We start from the raw sequence: 20,750 nt of genomic DNA, 5'->3' as shown, positions 1-20,750 counted from the left end.
TTAAAAATACCGGGACATATTATAGTAACTGTTTTGTTTTCCTATTAACCTGATTTGAACCCCAGTATTGCTCTCCCCATCTTGTTTTGTCTGATTATTCCATATTCTATTTTGTTTGATAGTATCAAGTTTGAGGCTATAGGCAACCACTTTGAAGGCAATAAGATATACTATGATGCCCATTATAGTTTGACTATTATCTTTTTTTGAAGTACTGTAAGGTCTCCAGTGTAGGCTTGACTGGTCTTGTTCTGTACTGTTTTGATCAATTCTATTATACCTGATGATATAGGCAACTGAGTTTAAAAATATCAAGAGGCACAATGGTAACCACTTTTGATCACCTGTTATTCTATTTTTGCATCATGGACTATGCCCATTCTTCTGTTCTAACTGACTCTGTTTTGCTTAATCATGTTTGTTTTTATTCTCTTCAAAAAGTAATAAGAACTGTGGGAGTAATAAAACCCCAAAAGTGTAATTGTTGTTGTAAAAAGAGAGGAAAGAAGGTGACCTAAGGGATATAACTGCAGGTATGTTTGCGTGTGTAGGATGGAAAACCATATTACTGAGCTTTTGTTGGATCACTGAATGGAAGTGTCTCCAATCTCACTGTATGAATGTCCACTTTATATGCTTTAATTTTATAATTTGGACAACTGTTTCTAGGAAGACAATATGTAACCTATTAACTAGTGATTTCTTACTGTATATTTTTTTCTTGAAATTCTGTATTACTTGTACCCTATTACTGCTTTCTTTTTTATGCCCTTTTTTGCTATTTAAACAAAAAAATTAAGTGAAGTAAAAATAGAAAAAATGAAACATATAGTGAATTAGAAAAACATCGACATGAAATTATTTTTGCTTCATTCATAACTGCTTTATACTGAAAAATAGATGTTATTCAACGTATGAGTGAATAAAGAAATGTGGCACAAGCACAGGCTAGAATATTCCCTACAATGATTTTGTTTGTTTTTTTTTTTTAAATAGGTCCATTCTGCACTCTGAAATAGTCATTCATTGTTTTGCACTCAGGATTCTGGTTTGCCTAAATTGGACAAAGCGCATTTGTTCTTCTATCGAAATTCCTTCTCTTAATATTTTGTTTCTACTTGAAGACTTGAAATCACTCTTAATGTCTGAATACAATTACACACAGATTATTCCAGAAGCCTCTGCTCCCTGAGAGTCTTTTTTTATTCAAATCATTTCACTACTGATCTCTTACACTCCAGAGTTAATGTGGAGATCTCTGTGACAAATCCTGACAGTGGCAGATTGTCCCTATTTTGGAGCACATCACTCAGAGCCACATGACAAAATCGATGGTTTTGAGGACTGCATGTGGGGCTGTCATCAAGGCAGTGGGCCTCTTCTCTTGGAGATGCATGTATGAGGAGAAGATGTCATTTCCAGTTCATGTACTGCTCAATTTGAATAGAGTCTGTTTGACAGAATGCCTCTCCCTGTTCTGTCCACAGTAAACTCACTGTGCAGGTTGGAGATCAAGGCTGCCCTCCTTCCTGCGGGCCTCACCTCTCAAGCATCAACAGCACCTGCAAACCTCAGTCCAGATACACCAGCCAGGTCCTCTACCGTGCTGTCCCTGGCTGTCACCTGCCCTAATATTTAGCACAATCTTCTCATATATGAACTCTCTGTGATCAGAATCATGCTAAAATTTTGGCCTGCACTAGGTCATTACCTTGTATCAGAGCCAGCACAGTATTCACATTTGTAGATAGAAACCCTGGAGAAGATATCAATATGAATTATGACTAACATGGATGAAACAGTTCCATGCCTATGGTGTCAAGGTAGAGATCACTAGTAGCACCAGTAGAAACATCACTTTCATAAAGGGTTTCTCCAGAAATTACTATAAAAGCCACAGAATGCTGGACTGACAGAAGACAAAGTGAAACCCTCAATATTTTCTTTATATGATCATTACTTACAGCTTGACACTGTGTAAAGCCATAGAACAGAGAATACATCATCCAGGGCTGAATCCCACATCAGCAGTGCCACATTCAGCAGCTCCAACACACCTGTGCCAGAAGTGAGGATCCCCTGTTGTCTCAGCTCAGTCCCTTATACAGCCCCTAAATCGCACATGCAAATCACCTTATGTGCTGGCAGAAGAAATCTCTGTCACCTACAGGTTGGGAGTGGAGGTCTCCATCCTGCAGGCAACATAGAGATGTTATGGACCCTTTTCTGTCTAATGGCAATAGCTCTGGCTGTGAGTTCTAGAGTGTCTAGTTCTTTGTAGGGGTCAGGATATGAGAAGGGAAAGACTCACCATGCCTCCCCTTGTCCTCAAGTGTGCTGTCTTATCTGACATTTTGGGAATCAGGACCCAGGCTGGTGAAGCCCCTAGAAACCCAGACTCTCACCTGCAATTTCACTAATGACTCCATCACCAGTAGTTATGCTTGGAGTTGGATTCACCAGCTTCCTGGGAAAGCCCTACAGTGAATGAATTAATGGACAGTGAACGCAAATTACAATCGAGGCTTGCAGGGCCACATCTCCATCAGAGCTGACACAGCCAACAAGTTCTCCTTGCAGCTGAACTCTGTGACCTCTGAAGAAGAAGAAGCAATGTATGACTGTGTCAGATTTCAGGAGTTTCTCAATGGCACACGTAGCTTCTTCTCACCCTCGCTCCTTCCTAGGTATAAACCAACACTGCACAATATGAACCTGGCTTAAACTCAGTGCCTGCCAATTCCACACATATAAAAGCCCTGTGGTTTTTTTTTTTTAATATTTGCTATTTTTTACTTTTTTAAACATAGAAAAATGCATACATTGCATTAAATATCGTGTATTTTCTTCCTATTCCACTTTGAAAATATCATTTATTTCATCCTAGATTTTTTAAAAATTTTATTTAAAAGGAAAAAGAGAAAAAACCAAAACAAAACAAAGCAGTGTAAGGATACAAGTAATACAGAACTACAAAAAAAAAACAGTAAGAAATCACCAGTTAATAAATTAAATATTATCATCTTAGACATAGTTGCTCAAATCACAGTATCAAAGCATACAAAGTGGACGTTCAAACAGTGAGACTGCAAACAGTTGTGTTCAATGATCCAACCAAAACCATTAATATGGTCAGCTATTTAAAACCCCTAAACACACTTGCTGTTGTATCCTTTAGAGCACTTTTTCCCTCTCTTTTTTACAACAAAACTTACGCATTTTGGGTTTTATTACTCCTTAGTTCTTATTACTTTTTTGGGGCGGGTAATATAGTCAAATATGGCAAAACAGAGCTGTCAATCAAAACCAAGGAAAGACGTAGCACATGATGTAAAACAGAGTACAATGTTATCAACAATGGTTATCAACAATGTCTCTTTTTTCCTTAAAAACAATTGTCTAAAGTTGAACAAAACAGTAGAGAACAAGACCAATAAAACTTAAGCATTGTAAACAATACAGGGCTTCCAAAAGAGACAATAATCAAACCAGAATGGGCATCTTAGTGAATCTTACTGCCTTCAAAGTAGTTGCCTATACCCTCAAACTTGATACTATCATACAGAATGGATCAGATTCTAATCAGTCAAAACAAGATTGTGGGAGTATTACAGGACTTCAAAACAAGTTAATAGGAAATGAAAAAAGTTACTATTATATATCCTGCTAATGTTTTTAATTTTTCCCCTTAATTAAAAAACCATTAGAAATAACTATATATTTTTTTAATGAATAAGGGAGAGATTGAGATAAAACAGGATATAACAATATAACAATACAGGTCAAAACCTGACTGATTCAGCAACCTAGGGTTTCACCACCAAATAACCCAACTTAATAGTAGTTACCATATTGTCTGTCTTTTTCCTTGAAATATTTGAATAAAACTTCATATACTATAGCTTCAAATATTTCCATATCAAGAAGCCCATAATAAAGCCTTTCTAATTAATAAGTGAAAATTTTATAAGGCTTCAAGGCCACATAATGGGGAATCATAATTACCACATATTTTTATGTATTTGAATCATTACTTACATTAGGGAAACTATTCGGTATTCACACATGCGAGATTAATTTATTTCACTTATAAGTATGGTCTCAAGCTGTGCTCATTTATTGATAAATATCTCAATGTGATCCTTCTTTATAGCTGAATAATACTCCATTGTATAGAAATACTACAACATTTTTATCCATTCCTCAGTTGATGGACACTTGTGTTGTTTCCAAGATCTGGCAATTACAAATTCTGCTGCTATAAACATAGGTGCACATATATCATTGTGGTATGATGCTTTGAGTTCTTCTGGGAATATGCCTAGAAGTGGAATAGCTGGAACAAATGGGACTTCCAATCCCAGCTTTTTGAGAAATCTCCAGACTGACCTCCACAAAGTTGTACCAGTCTGCACTCTCACCAACAGTGTAGGAGAGTTCCTTTTTCCCCACAGCCTCTTCAGCATTTGTTGTTGTTGGTTTTCTTAATCGTGGCCAATCTTTAAAGAGTGAGATGGTATCTCAGCGTGGTTTTAATTTGCATTTCTCTAAAGACCAATGATGATGCACATTTTTTCATGTATTTATTTGCCATTTGTATTTCTTCATCTGAGAAGTGTGTATTCATCTCAGATGCCCATTTTTGGATTGGATCTTTGAATTTTGGGGGTCTGAGTTTTTTTAATTCTTTATATGTTTTAGACAAGAGTCCCTTGTCTGAGAGAGAGTTCACTAAAATCTTTTCCCGGTTTGTGGGTTTTCTTTTCACTATGCTGGAGATTTCTTTTGACATGCAGAAACTTTTTAATAAGAAGTGGTCCCAGTTATTGATTCTGGGAAGTATTTCCCATGCGGTTTGAGTCCAGTTCATGAATTCTCTACCTACTCCTATGTCTTCAAGGTTTCTACCCAATTTGTCTTCCAATAGATTTAGTATTTCTGTTTTAATATTCAGATCTTTGATCCATTTAGATTTTAATTTAGTACATGGTGATAGCCATGGGTCTAGCTTTCGTTTTCAGCAAATGCAGAGACAGTTTTTCCAGCACCATTTATTAAAGAGACTGTCATTCTTCCAGGGAACCTGCTTGGCTCCTTTATCAAAGATAAGTTGGTCAAGTGTGTTTGTAGTTGTGGTTGTATCTTCTAATCTATTCCATTGATTTTCGGCTCTGTTTTGAATCCAATACCATTTTGATTTTACTACTGTTGCTTTGTAGTATAACTACAAGTCAGGAATTGTGATGCCTCCTGCCTTGCCTTTGCTGCTTAGAATTGCCTTTGCTATTCTAGGTCTCTTCTGGATCCAGACGAATTTTAGGAGTGATTTCTGTAGATCTATAAGGTATGCTGATGGTATTTTCATTGGGATTGCATTGAATCTGTATAACAGTTTGGGAGAATGGCCACTTTCACAAAGTTTGTTCTTCATATCCATGAACAAGGGATGTCTTTGCATTTTCTGAGATCATCTTCAATTTCTTTTTTCAGGGTATTATAATTTTCATTGTATAGGTCTTTCATTTCTTTTGTAAGAGTAATTCCTAAATATTTCATGGTTTTGCTTGCTGATGGGAAGAATGTAGTTTCTTTTATTTCCCTCTCTGTTATTTTGCTGTTCGTGTATAGGAATGCTATTGATTTTTGAGTATTGATTTTGTATCCACCCACATTACTGAATTTATTTACTGTATCTAAGAGTCTTTCAATGGAGTTTAGGGGGTCTTCTATGTAGAGTATCATGTCATCTGCAAACAATGATAATTTAACTTCTTTTTTTTCCTATCTTTACCCCTTTTATTTCTCTCTCTTGTCTAATTGCTCTGGCTAGTACTTCCAGTACTATATTAAATAGGAGTGGTGATAAAGGACATCCTTGTCTTTTGCCTGATTTAAAGTAAAGGCTTTCAATTTTTGGCCATTTAGTATGATGCTGGTCGTTGGTTTGTCATAAATGGCCTTTATTATATTGAAGTAAACACCATGTATTCCAATTTTCTGTAAAGTTCTTATCATGAATAAATGTTGGACCTTATCAAAGGCTTTTTCTGCATGTATAGAAATGATCATGTGATTCTTACTTTTGGCTTTATTGATATGGTGGATTACATTTATTGATTTACCTATGTTGAAACATCCTTGCATTCCTAGGATGAATCCCACTTGGTCATGGTGTATAATCTTTTTGATGATTTGCTGCATCCTATTTGCCAATATTTTATTGAGGATTTTTGCATCTGTGTTCATTAGGATTGGTCTACAGTTCTCTTTTTTAGTTGGGTCTTTCTCAGGTTTTGGTACTAGAGTAATATTTGTTTCCACGAATGACTTAGGAAGGATTGCTTCCCTTTGAGTTTCATTGAATTGTTTGAGTAGTATCGACATTAGGTCTTCTTTGTATTTCTTGTAGAATTCTGCAGTAAATCCATCTGGGCTTGGGCTCTTATTTGTAGGTAATGACTTAATTATATTTCCAATTTCATTAACAGAGATTGGGTTATTCCACAGTGTTACATGCTCCTGATCCAGCTTTGGTACTTCATATGTTTCTAAGAATCTGTCTATTTCTTCTGTGTTATCAAACTTTTGAGAGTAGAGGTTTTTGAAATAGGTGTTGATGATCTTCTGTATTTCTATTGGGTCTGTAGTGATTTCACCTTTTTCATTTCTTATTGCATGAATTTGAGCTTTTTCTTCGTTGTTTAAATAAGGTTGGCTAGGGTCTTATCAATTTTATTTATTCTGTCAACGAACCAACAATTTGATTCTTTGATTCTTTGGATTGTTTTTTTAGTCTCTATTGCATTGATTTCTACTCTGATTTTTATAATTTCCTCTCTTCTTTTGGCTTTGGGCTTGACTTGCTCTTCTTTTTCTAGCTGTTTGATGTATAGCATCAAGTTATTTATTTGTATTCGTTCTGTTTTCCTGATGTGGGAACTCAGTGCAATAAATTTTCCTCTGAGGATGGCTTTCATAGCATCCCACAAATTCCAGTAAGTTGTATCTGCATTTTCATTTTCTTTTAGGTATTATTTAATTTCTTCTTTAATTTCCTCTGTGACCCACTGATTATTCAAGAGTGTGTTATTCAGTTTCCTTGTGTTTGCGGGATTTTTTGCAGTATCTTTTATCATTAATTTCTAATTTCAGAGCGCTATGATCCGATAACAAGCAAGGGATGATTTCAACTCTTTTGCATTTGTTTAAATATGTTCTGTGAGCTAATATATGGTCTATTTTAGAGAATGATCCATGTACTGCTGAGAAGAATGTGTATTCTGATGTTGTTGGGTGGAACATTCTGTACATGTCTATCAAATCCATTTGTTCACAGGTGTGATTCATTTCTGTTATTCTTTGCTCATTTTCTGTCTGGTTGATCTGTCCCTTGGTGTCAATGGTGTATTAAGGTCTCCTGTTACAATTGTGTTACTGATAATTTGAATTTTCATTTCTGTTAATAGTTGTTTTATATATCTGGGTCCTCTGGAGTTTGGTGCATATATATATTTAAGATAGTTATCTCTTCCTCTTGGAGTTTTCCCCTTAAGAGTATGTAGTGACCTTATTTGTCCTTTATGGTCATTGTTGGTTTAAAATTCATGTTGTCTGCAAACAGAATGGCTATTCCTGCTATTTTTTTGATTCCTGCTGCATGAAGTACTGTTTTCCATCCTTTGACTTTCAGTCTGTGAGTATCCTTCAGGGTTAGATGGGTTTCCTGTAAATAGCATATGGTTATATTTCATTTCTTGATCCTGTCTGCTAGTCTGTTTCTTTTGATTGGTGCATTGAGACCATTTACATTAATGGTTATTACTGTTAAATGCTGGTTTCTTGCTGACATGTTATCTCTTTGCTGTTGCATCTTTATCTTTCTGTTCTGTTTAATTATTTGCTTTGCTTAGTGGTTTTTTTCCTTTGTGTATCTAAACTGTCTTTCAGTATTTTTTGCAGGGTTAGTTTGGTGTTCATGAAGTTCTTCAGCTGTTCTTTGTCATGGAAGTATCGTATTTCACCATCTATTTTGAATGATAGTTTTGCAGGATACATCAGTCTAGGTTGGAAATCATTTTGCTTTAGTATCTGGAATACTTCACTCCATGCTCTTCTTGACTTTATTGTTTGTGCTGAGAAGTCTGCTGTGATTCTGATAGGTATTCCTTTCTAAGTGATCTGTCTTTTCTCTCTGACAGCTTTTAATAATCTATTCTTGTGTTGGATTTCTGGGATGGTGATTATTATATGTCTGAGTGTAGTTTTATTTTGTTTATGACTATTTGGAGTTCTATATGCTTCACTGATCCTGATGTTGGTTTCTAGTCTCATGCTTGGGAAATTTTCATCAATTACTTCTCTATCCTCTTGACATCCTTTATGTTGTCTCCTTCTTTTTCATTAATCTGTATCATTCTTATGTTATTTTTCTTTGCATCATCTTGCAATTGTTGAATTGTTTCCTGATGCCTTGTTATTTTTAAAAGGTCTTTCCTTTCCTGTTCACTAGCTGCAATCATGTCTTCAAGGTCTGAAATTGTATCTTCACTTTCATTAAGGCAGTTTTTACAACTTTCAGTGGAGTTTTTTTTTTTTTACTTCCTGGATATCTCTGTGCATCTGCATTATGTATTCTGTTTGTTTCTTATATTGCTCATTTAGGGATTCTATCTTTTTGTTTAGTTCCTCCAATTTTTTAACTGTGTTTTCTTTAGATATATTCAGAATCTCTTTCATTTCTTTTATCATTTCTTCTTTTACTGGGGAGATTATTTCATGTTTGAATTTCTTTAAAGCTTTCTGGAGTTGCTTGTTAATTTCAGTAGCTATTGTGTCCAATATTTGAGGTGAATGGCATATATTTTCTTCTATATACATTGCTCCTAGGGTTTCTTGAGATGAGCTGGAGGTTTGAGGTTGTAATTTGGTCTTTCGTTTTGTCATTTTCCTCTATTTCTGTGTTTCAAGTGTTATTTGAAAGCTTCCTCAGGGTCTGTTGGAAATCCCCATCTATGTTTGCAGCTCCTGAGACTCTGGCACCCCATTACCCCAAGCCACTGGGACTGAAGAACCAATGGCCCTCTTCTGCCTGTTTAGAACTCTGTACTTCCAGATAAGGTGGGCTTCAGGAACACTGTGCACCCACCTGTTTGTTGGAAGCTGCACAGCTCTCCAAGCGCAGCTGGATGGGGAGGCAAATGTAGACTCCTCAAACCCAAATCTCCACTACACTGCACCCGGAAGCCTGGAGGGACCCGAACAGTCTGGCTTAGGGCAGAGTGTGCTGAGCACTCATCACAGGCTGCAGGGCCTCTGGAACCTGCGATGCTCCCCTGCCCCCTGAGACATCCCCAGTCCTCCAGACACATGGGGAGATGGATGCAGGCACCCTAGATCTGCCCAGCCCCTCCTCTGCACACTGATGGCGAGGTGCTGGAGTCCCAAACAGGCTGGGCTCTGTGGAGAGCATGTGCCTGCCTACTTGTTGGAAGCTCCACAGTTCTCCAAGTGTGGCTGGAATGGAGAGGCGGATGTAGATGCCTCAAACCCACTTCTCCAATTCAGGGCACCCGGAAGCCTGGAGGGTCCCGAAAAGTCTGGGCTTTGGGCATAGTGTGCTGAGCATTCACCACAGGCCATGGGGCCTCTGGAACTTGAGATCCTCCCCTGCTTGCTGAGATATCCACAGTCCTCCAGACACATCGGGAGGCGGATGCAGGAAACCCAGATTCACACAGCCCCTCCTTTGCACACTGATGGTGAGGTGTGGGAGTCCCAAACAGGTTGGGCTCTGGGAATAGCATGTGCCCGCCTACTCTCCATCCTAGATTTTAAGTGTGGTGTGATTCCTTCTCTGAGAGTTTACTTATTTCAGTAATACAGTCATACAGCTGTACTACAGTTACACACTGTTGCTTGACTTTTGAAACTTGAGAAAGTTCTTCATTAAAATTGACTCTCAGCTGTTTTCATTCTAGTGTTTTGTTATTCATCTGTTTTGTAATATTAGAAAATTGAGAAACACTTTGTAGAAAGCCTAAACAAATGTACATTGTGTCTTTTGGTCTTTAGATTTAGTATAAAGCTTTTCCCTTTCTTTTGATGTGATTTCTAATATCAAGACATCATCAGAGGTGCAGTAGTCCTCAGACACAGGCATGATATGGATGATGTCTTGCCCGTTGCCCAATGGGTTCTCATCTGCTCATGGCATCCCTCATTGGTAACCTCTCAGTTTGAGAGTGATGTCCCTTTGTGGGCAGAGGGGCTCAGGGTTTATTTTTCTCTTATAGCCTAGCCTGTACTTCCTGCGCACTCTACTTCCTTGGTTGTATGTATGAAAAATCTTAAATCTCCCTACAATTTTAAGCAAAAAATGTGGGTGTTACCTTGTTCAGTGGTTGCAGATACACTTCAAAACAGTATGTTGTGCACCACAAACATAATTTCACTTGTCTGTTAAGAACTAAATTTACTTTCTACAAAGATCTGTTGAAGTGGAAATATAATTCCAATTCCACATCCACATTGCTGTTCCTATTGTGTGTGAGAAACACACATCCAAAATGTCTTATTTTCCAGAGATTTCCTTATGAATTTAAATATTCTTAACGATTGTGTCTCTGTCTGGCTCACTGCAAGATCATTTGCTGTTGGAAATACGTGAGACAATTCACCCAGTACTTTAGTATGTGTTCTGAAGTAAGCAGGATACTTCCTAAGAAGATCCATTTTGCTGGAAAAGAATTAATTGTAACATTTGGAAGGGGGAAAATGGCAAGGAAGAGAAAATGTGTATAAGTACAGTGCTAGTGACATAAAATCTGCAAGAGCATGAGGGCAAATTCCTAATGTGCATAAAACAAGTATGTGATAATCACAGTGACAACAAGAAATAATTTGAAATAATTATAATTAATTATTCACAAAATCTAAAAGATTAGAGAAAGTATTACATGAATGATTATTCACCATAGAAGGAAAATTATCTTCATGTAGCAAAGTGTATATACTTTGGCCAAACCATTTGAGAGCCTTCCTAAGAGGTATCTCTAAATTCTTTTTCCCATGACACAGTGATCTAACTCATCAATATATTTTCTGCATCAAAACTCATTAGATAACAAATGGCTGTAATTATGGGGAAATGGTTGTTGATAAAAATTTTACCTTCCCACGATTTTTTTGTACACACTAAGAAGTGCAATAAGAGTATGGGTCATCAGCTTCTCAGTTTTATGTGGAAAATGTCCTCCAACTCATGGCACTTAGTATCTGAGTCCATTTTCTGTGGCTGGGACAGAGTGGATGTATCAGATTGAATAAGTCCTGAAGGATGAGGGTTCACTGTCAATCTTTTTTATAGCGACTCAAATGCTTGGCACAAACCTATACTGATTTAAGGAGAGCACTTCACACTGAGTCTACCTGAATCAGTGACATCCTATGTGAGACACTAAGTGGCCAACAAAATAGACCCTTGCCAAGAAAATAGACCCTTACCAATAAGCTACTAATTCACTGTGACATGAGAGGGTGAATCAAGCCATGATGAGGTTTTCAAGATCCTACCATCTGCCTGCATTTACATTTTCAAATACTAATATTTCTCATATCCTGTTTTTTAATTTGTTAATTGCTTTTTCCATTCTCTGCTCTCACACACCACTATCTTGACTAGTGTAGCTATTAAACTTTATGAATCTTTATATAACTAGTGTACATTACAGTATTGCCACTGAATACTGTTATATTTTTTAGGGGCAAATCTGTCCCATTTAGTAGATATTTACTTTAGTTCACAGCAGGTGAATATTTTGTTTATCTTAGTGTTCATACCATAGATATAGATCTCTTCTCTACCAATAATCGTCCTTAGGTTTGATATTCATTTTGCATTTAATGACACAGTGGATACTGATTTAATCATCATTTGAAAGTTACATAAATATTGGTATTAATTGACTTTCTTTGACATGAAAATATCTATGTTAACTTGATGTTATTACAAATATTGTGGACTACTCCAGGGAAACTATGTATGGGCCCATTATGTTACAACCTCACATATCAATTAAACAGAGGTGGCTGAATCTTGGGACACAGGCAAAGGTGGTTGATTAACCCCTTCCAGGGAACATCACCGAAAATCAGAAATTAACCAAGGATATCTTTACAATAGATAGTCTACTGCAATAAACTAAGTACTCTCAACACAAAACAAAAAAACACAAATAGAAACACAAGAAGACTATCCAACAGAAATCTTCCCACAAATCCCAACTCTCCCAAAACTCATCCATGTGGCACTGATGGTGAAGAAACCAAAAACCTCAAAGTGAATCATTCAATGTTTTCTGAGTGGGATAACAAAGTCTTTCAATCTAAAAACTAGCACAGGCACAGAATAAGTAATAAGACATTGGACCTGTTAAATCTATTCATCAACAATTGTAAAAAAATGCAATAAAAGAATATAGAAATGCTAAGAAAATTATGAGAAGCACACATGATAATGATGTGACATGAATGAGGGAGATGTTGAAGAGGAAACCAATGTGAACTCTGAAAGGCCCATATCTGAAGGTCTTAGACCATTACAGCCCCAGATAGATGGGAAAAGTACATTGTAAACCTCCTTAAGTAAAGCAGCTGCATGAAGTGTTCTCTGGACATTGCAATTGGAGCACAGCCGGATGGTCTCATGGTGTAAGGGCATTAATATAAAATAATAAAGGCACAGTTAGCACAACAAACTTAAAAACATGATAGCAAGTGAAAAATCAAATATTGGCCTCTGGTGACAAAAATCAAATAGTGCCACTATCTGACCTCCTGCTGCTTTTAATATAAGCAACCTACTAAATTCAGTGTGCCTTGACTGCTCAGCTGCTGTCTTCTGATCATGCAGATCATTCCTAGCTTCTGAGTCCCTTAGTTAAATCTTGTTTCCAACTTGTTTCAAGGTCTTTGATTTGAACAATGTGGTACAATCAAGGATAATTTTAACTTTGATTGCTGCACTCAACTCCCCTCTCCTTTTTCCCATTGTGTTCCTACATCACATTAAATGATGGCTTTTAAGTAAATCTATTTAGACTTGCCTGACAATATGTAAGTTAGGTTCAGGGAACCAATCATGTAATAACCTGCCATCTGCCTTGCATTCCTGCCCAAAAACTATTTAAACTGAACTCAAACTTTGGTTCCTCATTGCTGATTTAGACACTATAGTCCCCCAGCCCAGTTGTAGCCTGCTAGATTCCTCAGGGCAAAGAGCCTACTACCTGGTTTGACACTGGATTTTCTGCAACAATGGAAGACAACAGGAAAAGCCTCAACATCTCCTTTCCATACCCAACAACTGCGTCAACCACACATGAAAGCCATAGAGCACAGTATAGCTTAGGCAGGGATAAATCTCTCATGGTGAAAGCCAAGCTGGGCAGCTCTCATACCCCAATAATGCCTGATCTTGGACACACTGACAGTCATGCTGGCTCAGCATTCTATATATTTCCTTCAACACATATGTGCAAATTAGGGTAGGGGATAGCAGACTAAATTCCTGTCAGCAGCTCGGCTATTGGGAAGGTCCTCATCCTGCAGGCAACATGCAAACAATATGGACCTTAGGTTAGTCTTGAGGTCTCTAGATATTTAAGGGTTCTGGCTGTGGGAATGGAAGACTCTTCATGACTCACCTTGTCCTCTTGTATGCTGTCTCATCCACTTTGTGAGTCAGGATCAAGCCTATTGAATGAAAAGAGCTCCAGTGCTTCAACTGCACTGTCATGAGCTCTGTCTCCAGTTACTACTGGAGTTGGAGCCACGAGGCTCCTGGGAAAGCTTTACAATGAATAGGATACTTGTTAGGGTGCACAATCTACAACCTGGCTTTTCAAGTCTGTATCTCCCTCACTGGTGACACAAATAAGAACCACTTTTTCCTGCAACTGAACTCCATGACCTCCAAAGACATGGTTACATTTTACTGAACAAGACACACTGAGAAGATCTCAGTGTAAACCCAGACATAAACCTGGGGTACTTTTAACTGGCAGGAGATTCTCCTGATCAACAACAACAACAACAACAACAACAACAACAACAAAAAACAGTTTCAGGTACATATGCAATGTTGTTAAGGATGTCCTTACAAAGGGTGACATGACACTTTCTAACCAAGCCATTTCCAGCTGTCTCTCTACATCCCTCCAAGTCTGCCATGTAGGTATTGACAGGAGTCACTGCTCATATTTTGCTACCCTTGTTTCATATGGCAGTCTCTTTAACTGTGCTGAAAAACAAATTTCTTCTCACCAACCTAGCAGCTTCACTCTAGACTCATCCATACAATTGCTTTCTTTAATATGGCAATTAATCATCATCTAAAATGAATGTACTAAATTTTCTGGATGACAATCACTTTTATCATTCAAGAATAAATGCTTCATTTTAGTAAATTAAATGCATTAAGTTCCTACTGAGAACTCACAGCCCTCTCTTCTCCCTGGCCCCCTCAGAAGTGCTAATCCCCAGCTTCATCCGCAGCAGCCACAGAGATCTCAGGAGGAAGGAAGAAATACAACCTGCCTAGATTCATGGGAGAGGCCAGGGGCTTTAGTGTTATCTTCCTATGACAGTGCATTGAGCAAGACTTTGGCCTGTTCTTTTCTTTTAAACTTTAGAAATTAGGGATTCATTAATACAGCACAATATAATGTAGCCATTGTTTCTCTTCTCTCTCTCTCTCTCTCTCTCTCTCTCTCTCTCTCTCTCTTTCTCTCTCTCTGTGTGTGTGTGTCCCTCTCTGTCTCTGTCTCACTGTCTCTGTTTATCTTTGTCTCTCTCATATATAATATTAAATACTATAGTATCATAATATTCAATATTTTTAAACAAATTCTCATAGTTCTGTCTTCATGCATTTTCTTTACTTTATGTCAGGTTGCCTCAATTCTGTATTTATAAATCATATATATATATATATTATCTTTTCCTAAAATATTCAAACATACCTGTATTTTTAGTAATATCATAACCTGAAATTTAGCCAGATCCCCTATGATGGATCTTCTTAATTCCAGCTAACAACAGATCCCTGAAATGTCTAAAACTTTTCATGTATTTCTTCTCATTTTTTCTCTGTAATTGCATTTTCAGTCATGGATATGCAAATGTCACTTTCAATGATTGATCTTAGAACCCTAATTCAAATAAGAGATCAAATTTTGCTACTAAAGATGTACTTAGCTTTTGCTCCAACCTGTAAAAAAGTAGAAAATTATTACCCACATATTCAAATCTACAAAAATCTGGATAAAATAAACATCACTCTCTTTTGATTCACCAATGAAACAAATAAAATTGAAAACTGCATGAATTAAAATAAAGAGACAGAATATCCAGGTCCCCAGGAAGTGTCTCAGCCCCACCATGGTGGGAGCACTGACGGCAAGATGCTGGATGACTGGAGGACAGGAGAGGACCATGAGGAGTTAACATCATGGTACTAGGTGCCACAGAGACCACATGTTACCTCCAGAAGCTCTCAGAATCTCAAGAATAATAGTAATAATCATTCAGGTCCTTGATATGTGGAAGGGGAGACTGATTATTGAGAAATGGACCCAGAACTTGGTGCAGATGGAAGGCACTCTTAAAGAATATTTTCAGAAATGGATGCTATATGGAGATAACATATTCCAGGTACAGAACAACCAGTCAGACTTCAAATATTATCCTGAGCTATTAAAGTAATTCAAGGTGAAATAAATGAAAGCAAATGGGCAGTCCTACCAAAAGGAAAAGTTGTCACATGAAAATGATCCAAATTCCTAGACTTTTATTATGGGTGTCATATAATAGGAAATGGTACGGATCACAGAACCCCACAGTGTCAGTTATACAGTGTGATGAGAGAGAATGGGAGCTGAGAGAGATGCAGGACCCAGGTTTACCTAAGATAACTCAGTGGAGCTGCAGATGGCAGAGCAGACAGAGGAGAAGAGAGGGCAACCATGAACAGCATCTGCCTCCACAACCTCCATACCATGCTGAAAGCCCCCAAGACCTCAAGTGCATTTTTCCCTCTCCCCCTTATGATCACTGCAATGATTATCTTATGTGGGCATTTGGGACATCCAGGTATGCATGAGATGCAGCTGAAGGCACAGACCCAGAAGGACACATTGGACAGACATTTTCCTTCAACCAAATAGTCACACAAGTGGCAGACTCGAGGATGTTGTGTTCATGTCTATCCTGGTTTCTCAGGTCATGAATGGAAAAGCTTAGTATCAAACCAGGAAACTCAGCTGTTGGCTGCAGTGAGTCTGAGCACCTTCCCAAGCCCCAGGGACACTGTAAGATAATCTCTTCCAGAGCTCAAGGACCCGTCCAGAGCCTAACCACACTGGGATGTGCTTGGAAGGTTTCAGGCCTGCACAGGACATGACCAGTGTCCTTCTCCCAAACCAGGAAACTCAGCTGGTGGCTTCAGTGAGTCCGCCCCATATCCTGAGTCCTGGATATGATCATTTCTTTCAGAGCTCAAAGATCTGCTCAGAACCCATCCACACTAGGTGGCTCTTGGCCAGTTTCAGGCCTGCCCAGAACACACTTAGTGACCTTCTCCCAAACCAGGAAACTCAGCTGGCTTTGCTAAGTTTGAGTGCCATCCGGAGCCCGAGGGATACTCTAAGATCATCTCCTCTGGAGCTCAAGGACCTGTCCAGAACCCAGCCACACTGGGCTGTGCTTAGCAGGATTCAATCCTGCCCAGAACTTGCCCATTGAACTTCTACCAAACCAGGAAACTCATCAGAGGGCTAGGATAAATTTGTCAACCACCCTGAGCCCCGGGAGACTTTAAGGTCATCTCTCCCACAGGTCAAGAACCTGTCAAGAGCCCAAGAACACTAGACTATCCTTGGGAGGTTTTTTGGACCAACTATATTATGCTCCATTACCTTCTTTAATTATGGGATTTGAGAATAAGTGAAGTGAGTTTCAGGCATTGGTCTTTTCCCAGGGAGAGTTTTAACCCATCATCCACAGTGGTGAGGTGCCTTCCCAGCTACCTGGAACACTGAAGGTGGCACAGGAGTGCCTGATGGACTAATTGGACCAGGCAACTTCCATTCAGTCCCAGGAGCCTAGGACACAGGAAATGATTTCCAACACATCCAGGGGAAGCCTTGGAACAACACTTGAACCACAGAAATATAGGAAACTGACAAAGTGAAAGACTAAAACGCAATCTCAAACATCCAGCCCATCACAAGAAATCTTAGGAGCTATGTACATAGAAGAAAATATATGCCATACACTTTAAATACCTGAAATAATAGCAGTGGAAGTAAAGAAGCAACTCTGGGAATCTTTAAAGAATTTCAAACTAGAAATAATTTCCCAGCTAAAAGAAGAAATGATAAAAGAAGTGAAACAGATGCTGAAAATATCTAAAGAAGACACAATTAAAAAATTGGAGGAATGAAAAAAAAGGTAGAATCCCTGCATGAAAAATATAAGAAACAGAATACATAAAGCAGATGCAAAGAGATATACAGGAAATCAAAATTCCATTGAAAGTTGTAAAAATCACCTCAGTGAAATGAAGATAAAATCTCAGACCTCGAAGACAGGATTTCAGCTAGTGAACAGAAAAGGTAATATTTTTTAAAAACAGGGAATCAGAGAATAACAATTCAATAGCTGCAAGTTGATGGTACAAAGCAAAAAACATATGATTGATAGGGATAAATGAAAAATAAGGGAACATCATAAAGGATGTCAAGAGGATATTTAGAGAAGTAATCGCTGAAAATTTCCCAAACATAAGAATGGAAACTGACATCAGGATCAGTGAAGCATACAGAGCTCCAATTAGTCATAACCAAATTAAAACTACACCAAGAAGGGGCTGGGGATTTAGCTCAACAGCATAAGCACGTGTCTTGCAAGCAGGCAGTCACAAGTTCGATCCCCAATTTAAAAAAAAAAAGAGTAAAAAACTATACCCAGACATATTATAATCACCATTCCAGAAATCCAACATAAGAATAGAATATTAAAAACTGTCAGAAAAGACAGACCAACTATAAAGTTAGACCTATCAGAATCACAGGAGAGTTCTCAGCAAAAACCGTAAAGTCAAGAAGAGCATGGGGTAAAGTATTTCAGATTCTAAAGCAAAATGATTTCTGACCTAGACTGATGTACCCTGCAAAACTGTCCTTCAAAACTGATGGAGAAATAAGATACTTCCATGACAAAGAATAGCTGAAGAACTTCATGATCACCAAGCCAACCCTGCAAAGAATACTGAAAGACAATTTAGATACTCTTAGGAAAAAACCACTAAGCAAAGCAGACAATTAAACAGAACAGAAAGATAGAGATTCAACAGCAGAAAGATAATATATCAACAATAAACCAACATATAACAGTTATAATCATTAATGTAAATGAACTCAATGCAACAATTAAAAGAAACAGACTTGCATAATGGATCAAGAAACAATATCCAACCATATGCTGTCTACAAGAAACCCATCTAATCCAAAAGGATACTCACAGACTAAAAGTCAAAGAATGGAAAACAATACTTCATCCAACAGGAATCCAAAAAAGTGGGATTAGCTATTTTGTTTGCAGACAATGTGAACTTCAAACCAATAATGATCAGAAGAGATAATAAAAGGTCACTACACACTGGTTAGGGGAAAACTTCAAGAGGAAGAGATTACAATCTTAAATATATATGCACCAAATTCCAGGACAGCGAGTTACATAAATCAATTATTAACAGAAATGAAAAACCAAATCAGCAGTAACACAATTATAACAGGAGACCTTAACACACTGTTTACACCAAGGGACAGATCAACCAGACAGAAAATCAACAAAGAAATAACAGAACTAAATCACACATATGAACAAATGGGCTTGATAGGTATATACAGAGTGTTCCATCCCACAATATCAGAATACACATTCTTCTCAGAAGTACATGGAACATTATCTAAAATAGATCATATATTAGACCAGAGAACATAGTTAAATTAATGCAAAAGAGTTGAAATTATCCCATGCATGTTATCAGATCTTAGCGCCATGAAATTAGAAATTAATGATAAAATATACTTAAAACATCCCACAAGCACATGGAAATTGAATACCACACTCCTGAGTAATGAAAGGGTCACAGGGAAAGTTAAAGAAGAAATTAAGAAATACCTACAAGCAAAGGAAAATGCAACTTACCAGAATGAGTGGTATTCAATGAAAACTGTCCTCAGAGGAAAATTTATTGAAATGAGTTCCCATATCAGGAAAACAACGAAAAAAATAAATAACCTGATGCTACACCTCAATCATATAGAAAAAGAAGAGCAAGACAAGCCCAAAGCCAAAAGAAGGGAGGAAATTATAAAAATCAGAGCAGAAAATAATGCAATAGAGACTAAGAAAAGAATCAATGAATCAAAGAGATAGCTCGTTGAAAGAATAAATAAAATTGCTAAGCCCCTAGTCAACCTTATTTTAAAAAGGGAAGAAAAAGCTCAAACTCATGCAATAAGGATTGAAAAACTACAGACTCTCTAGAAATATAGAAGTTCATCAGCACCTATTTTGAAAACTTTTACCCTCATAGGTTTGATAACACAGAAGAAATAGATAGATTCCTAGAAACACATAAAGTACCAAAGGTAGGTCAGGAAGATTTTAAACTGCTGAATAACTCAATTTCTACTAATGAAATTCATAATGGAAATAAGTCCTTACCTACAAAGAAGAGCCCAGGCCCAGGTGCATAATTCTACAAGAAATAAAAAGAGGACTTATTGCCAACATTCCTTACAAATTTAAATGAAATCAAAAGGGAATCAATCCTTCATGGAAGCAAAAATTACTCTAGTACCAAAACCTGAGAAAGGATCAACTAAAAAAGAGAACTACAGGACAATCTCCCTAGTGAACACAGATGCAAAAGTCCTCAATAAAATATTGGCAAATTGGATGCAGCAAATCATAAAGAAGACTATACACCATGAAAAAGTAGGATTCATCCCAGGCATGCAGGGATAGTTCAACATAAATCAATACATAATCCACCATATCAATAAAGCCAAAGTTAGAATCACATGATCATTTCTATAGATTCAGAAAAAGCTTTTGATAAGGTCCAACTTTCATTTATGATAACCTTACAGAAAATTGAAAGAGATGGTCTTTACCTCAATATAATAAAGACCATCTATGATAAACCAATAGCCAATATCATACTAAATGGCCCAAAACTGAAGATTTTTACCTGAAAATCAGACACAACACAAGGGTGACCTTTATCACTGCTCTTATTTAATATAACACTGGAAACACTAGCCAGATAAATCAGACAACACAGAAATAAAAGGGGTAATGTTAGGAAGAGAAGTTGTTAAATTATCATTATTTGTGGATGACATGATACTCTACATAGAAGACCCCCAAAAATCCATTGAAAGACTCCTAGATATAATAAATAAGTTCAGCAATGTAGCTGGATACAAAATCAATACTTAAAAATCAATAGCATTTCTATATACTGACAACAAAATCATAGAAAGAGACCTAACAGAAGCCACACCCTTCATACTAGCAACTTTAAAAATGAAATATTTAGGAATTATTCTCACGAAGGAAGTGAAAGACCTATGTAGAGAAAATTTTAATACACTGAAAAAAGAAATTGAAGAGTATCT

This window comes from Cavia porcellus, unplaced genomic scaffold (genome assembly GCF_034190915.1).
Source record: "Cavia porcellus strain 051 isolate PalLab524CR breed Dunkin Hartley unplaced genomic scaffold, mCavPor4.1 scaffold_7, whole genome shotgun sequence".
In the NCBI taxonomy this organism is placed as follows: Eukaryota; Metazoa; Chordata; class Mammalia; order Rodentia; family Caviidae; genus Cavia; species Cavia porcellus.
This window is presented reverse-complemented; position numbering follows the sequence as displayed.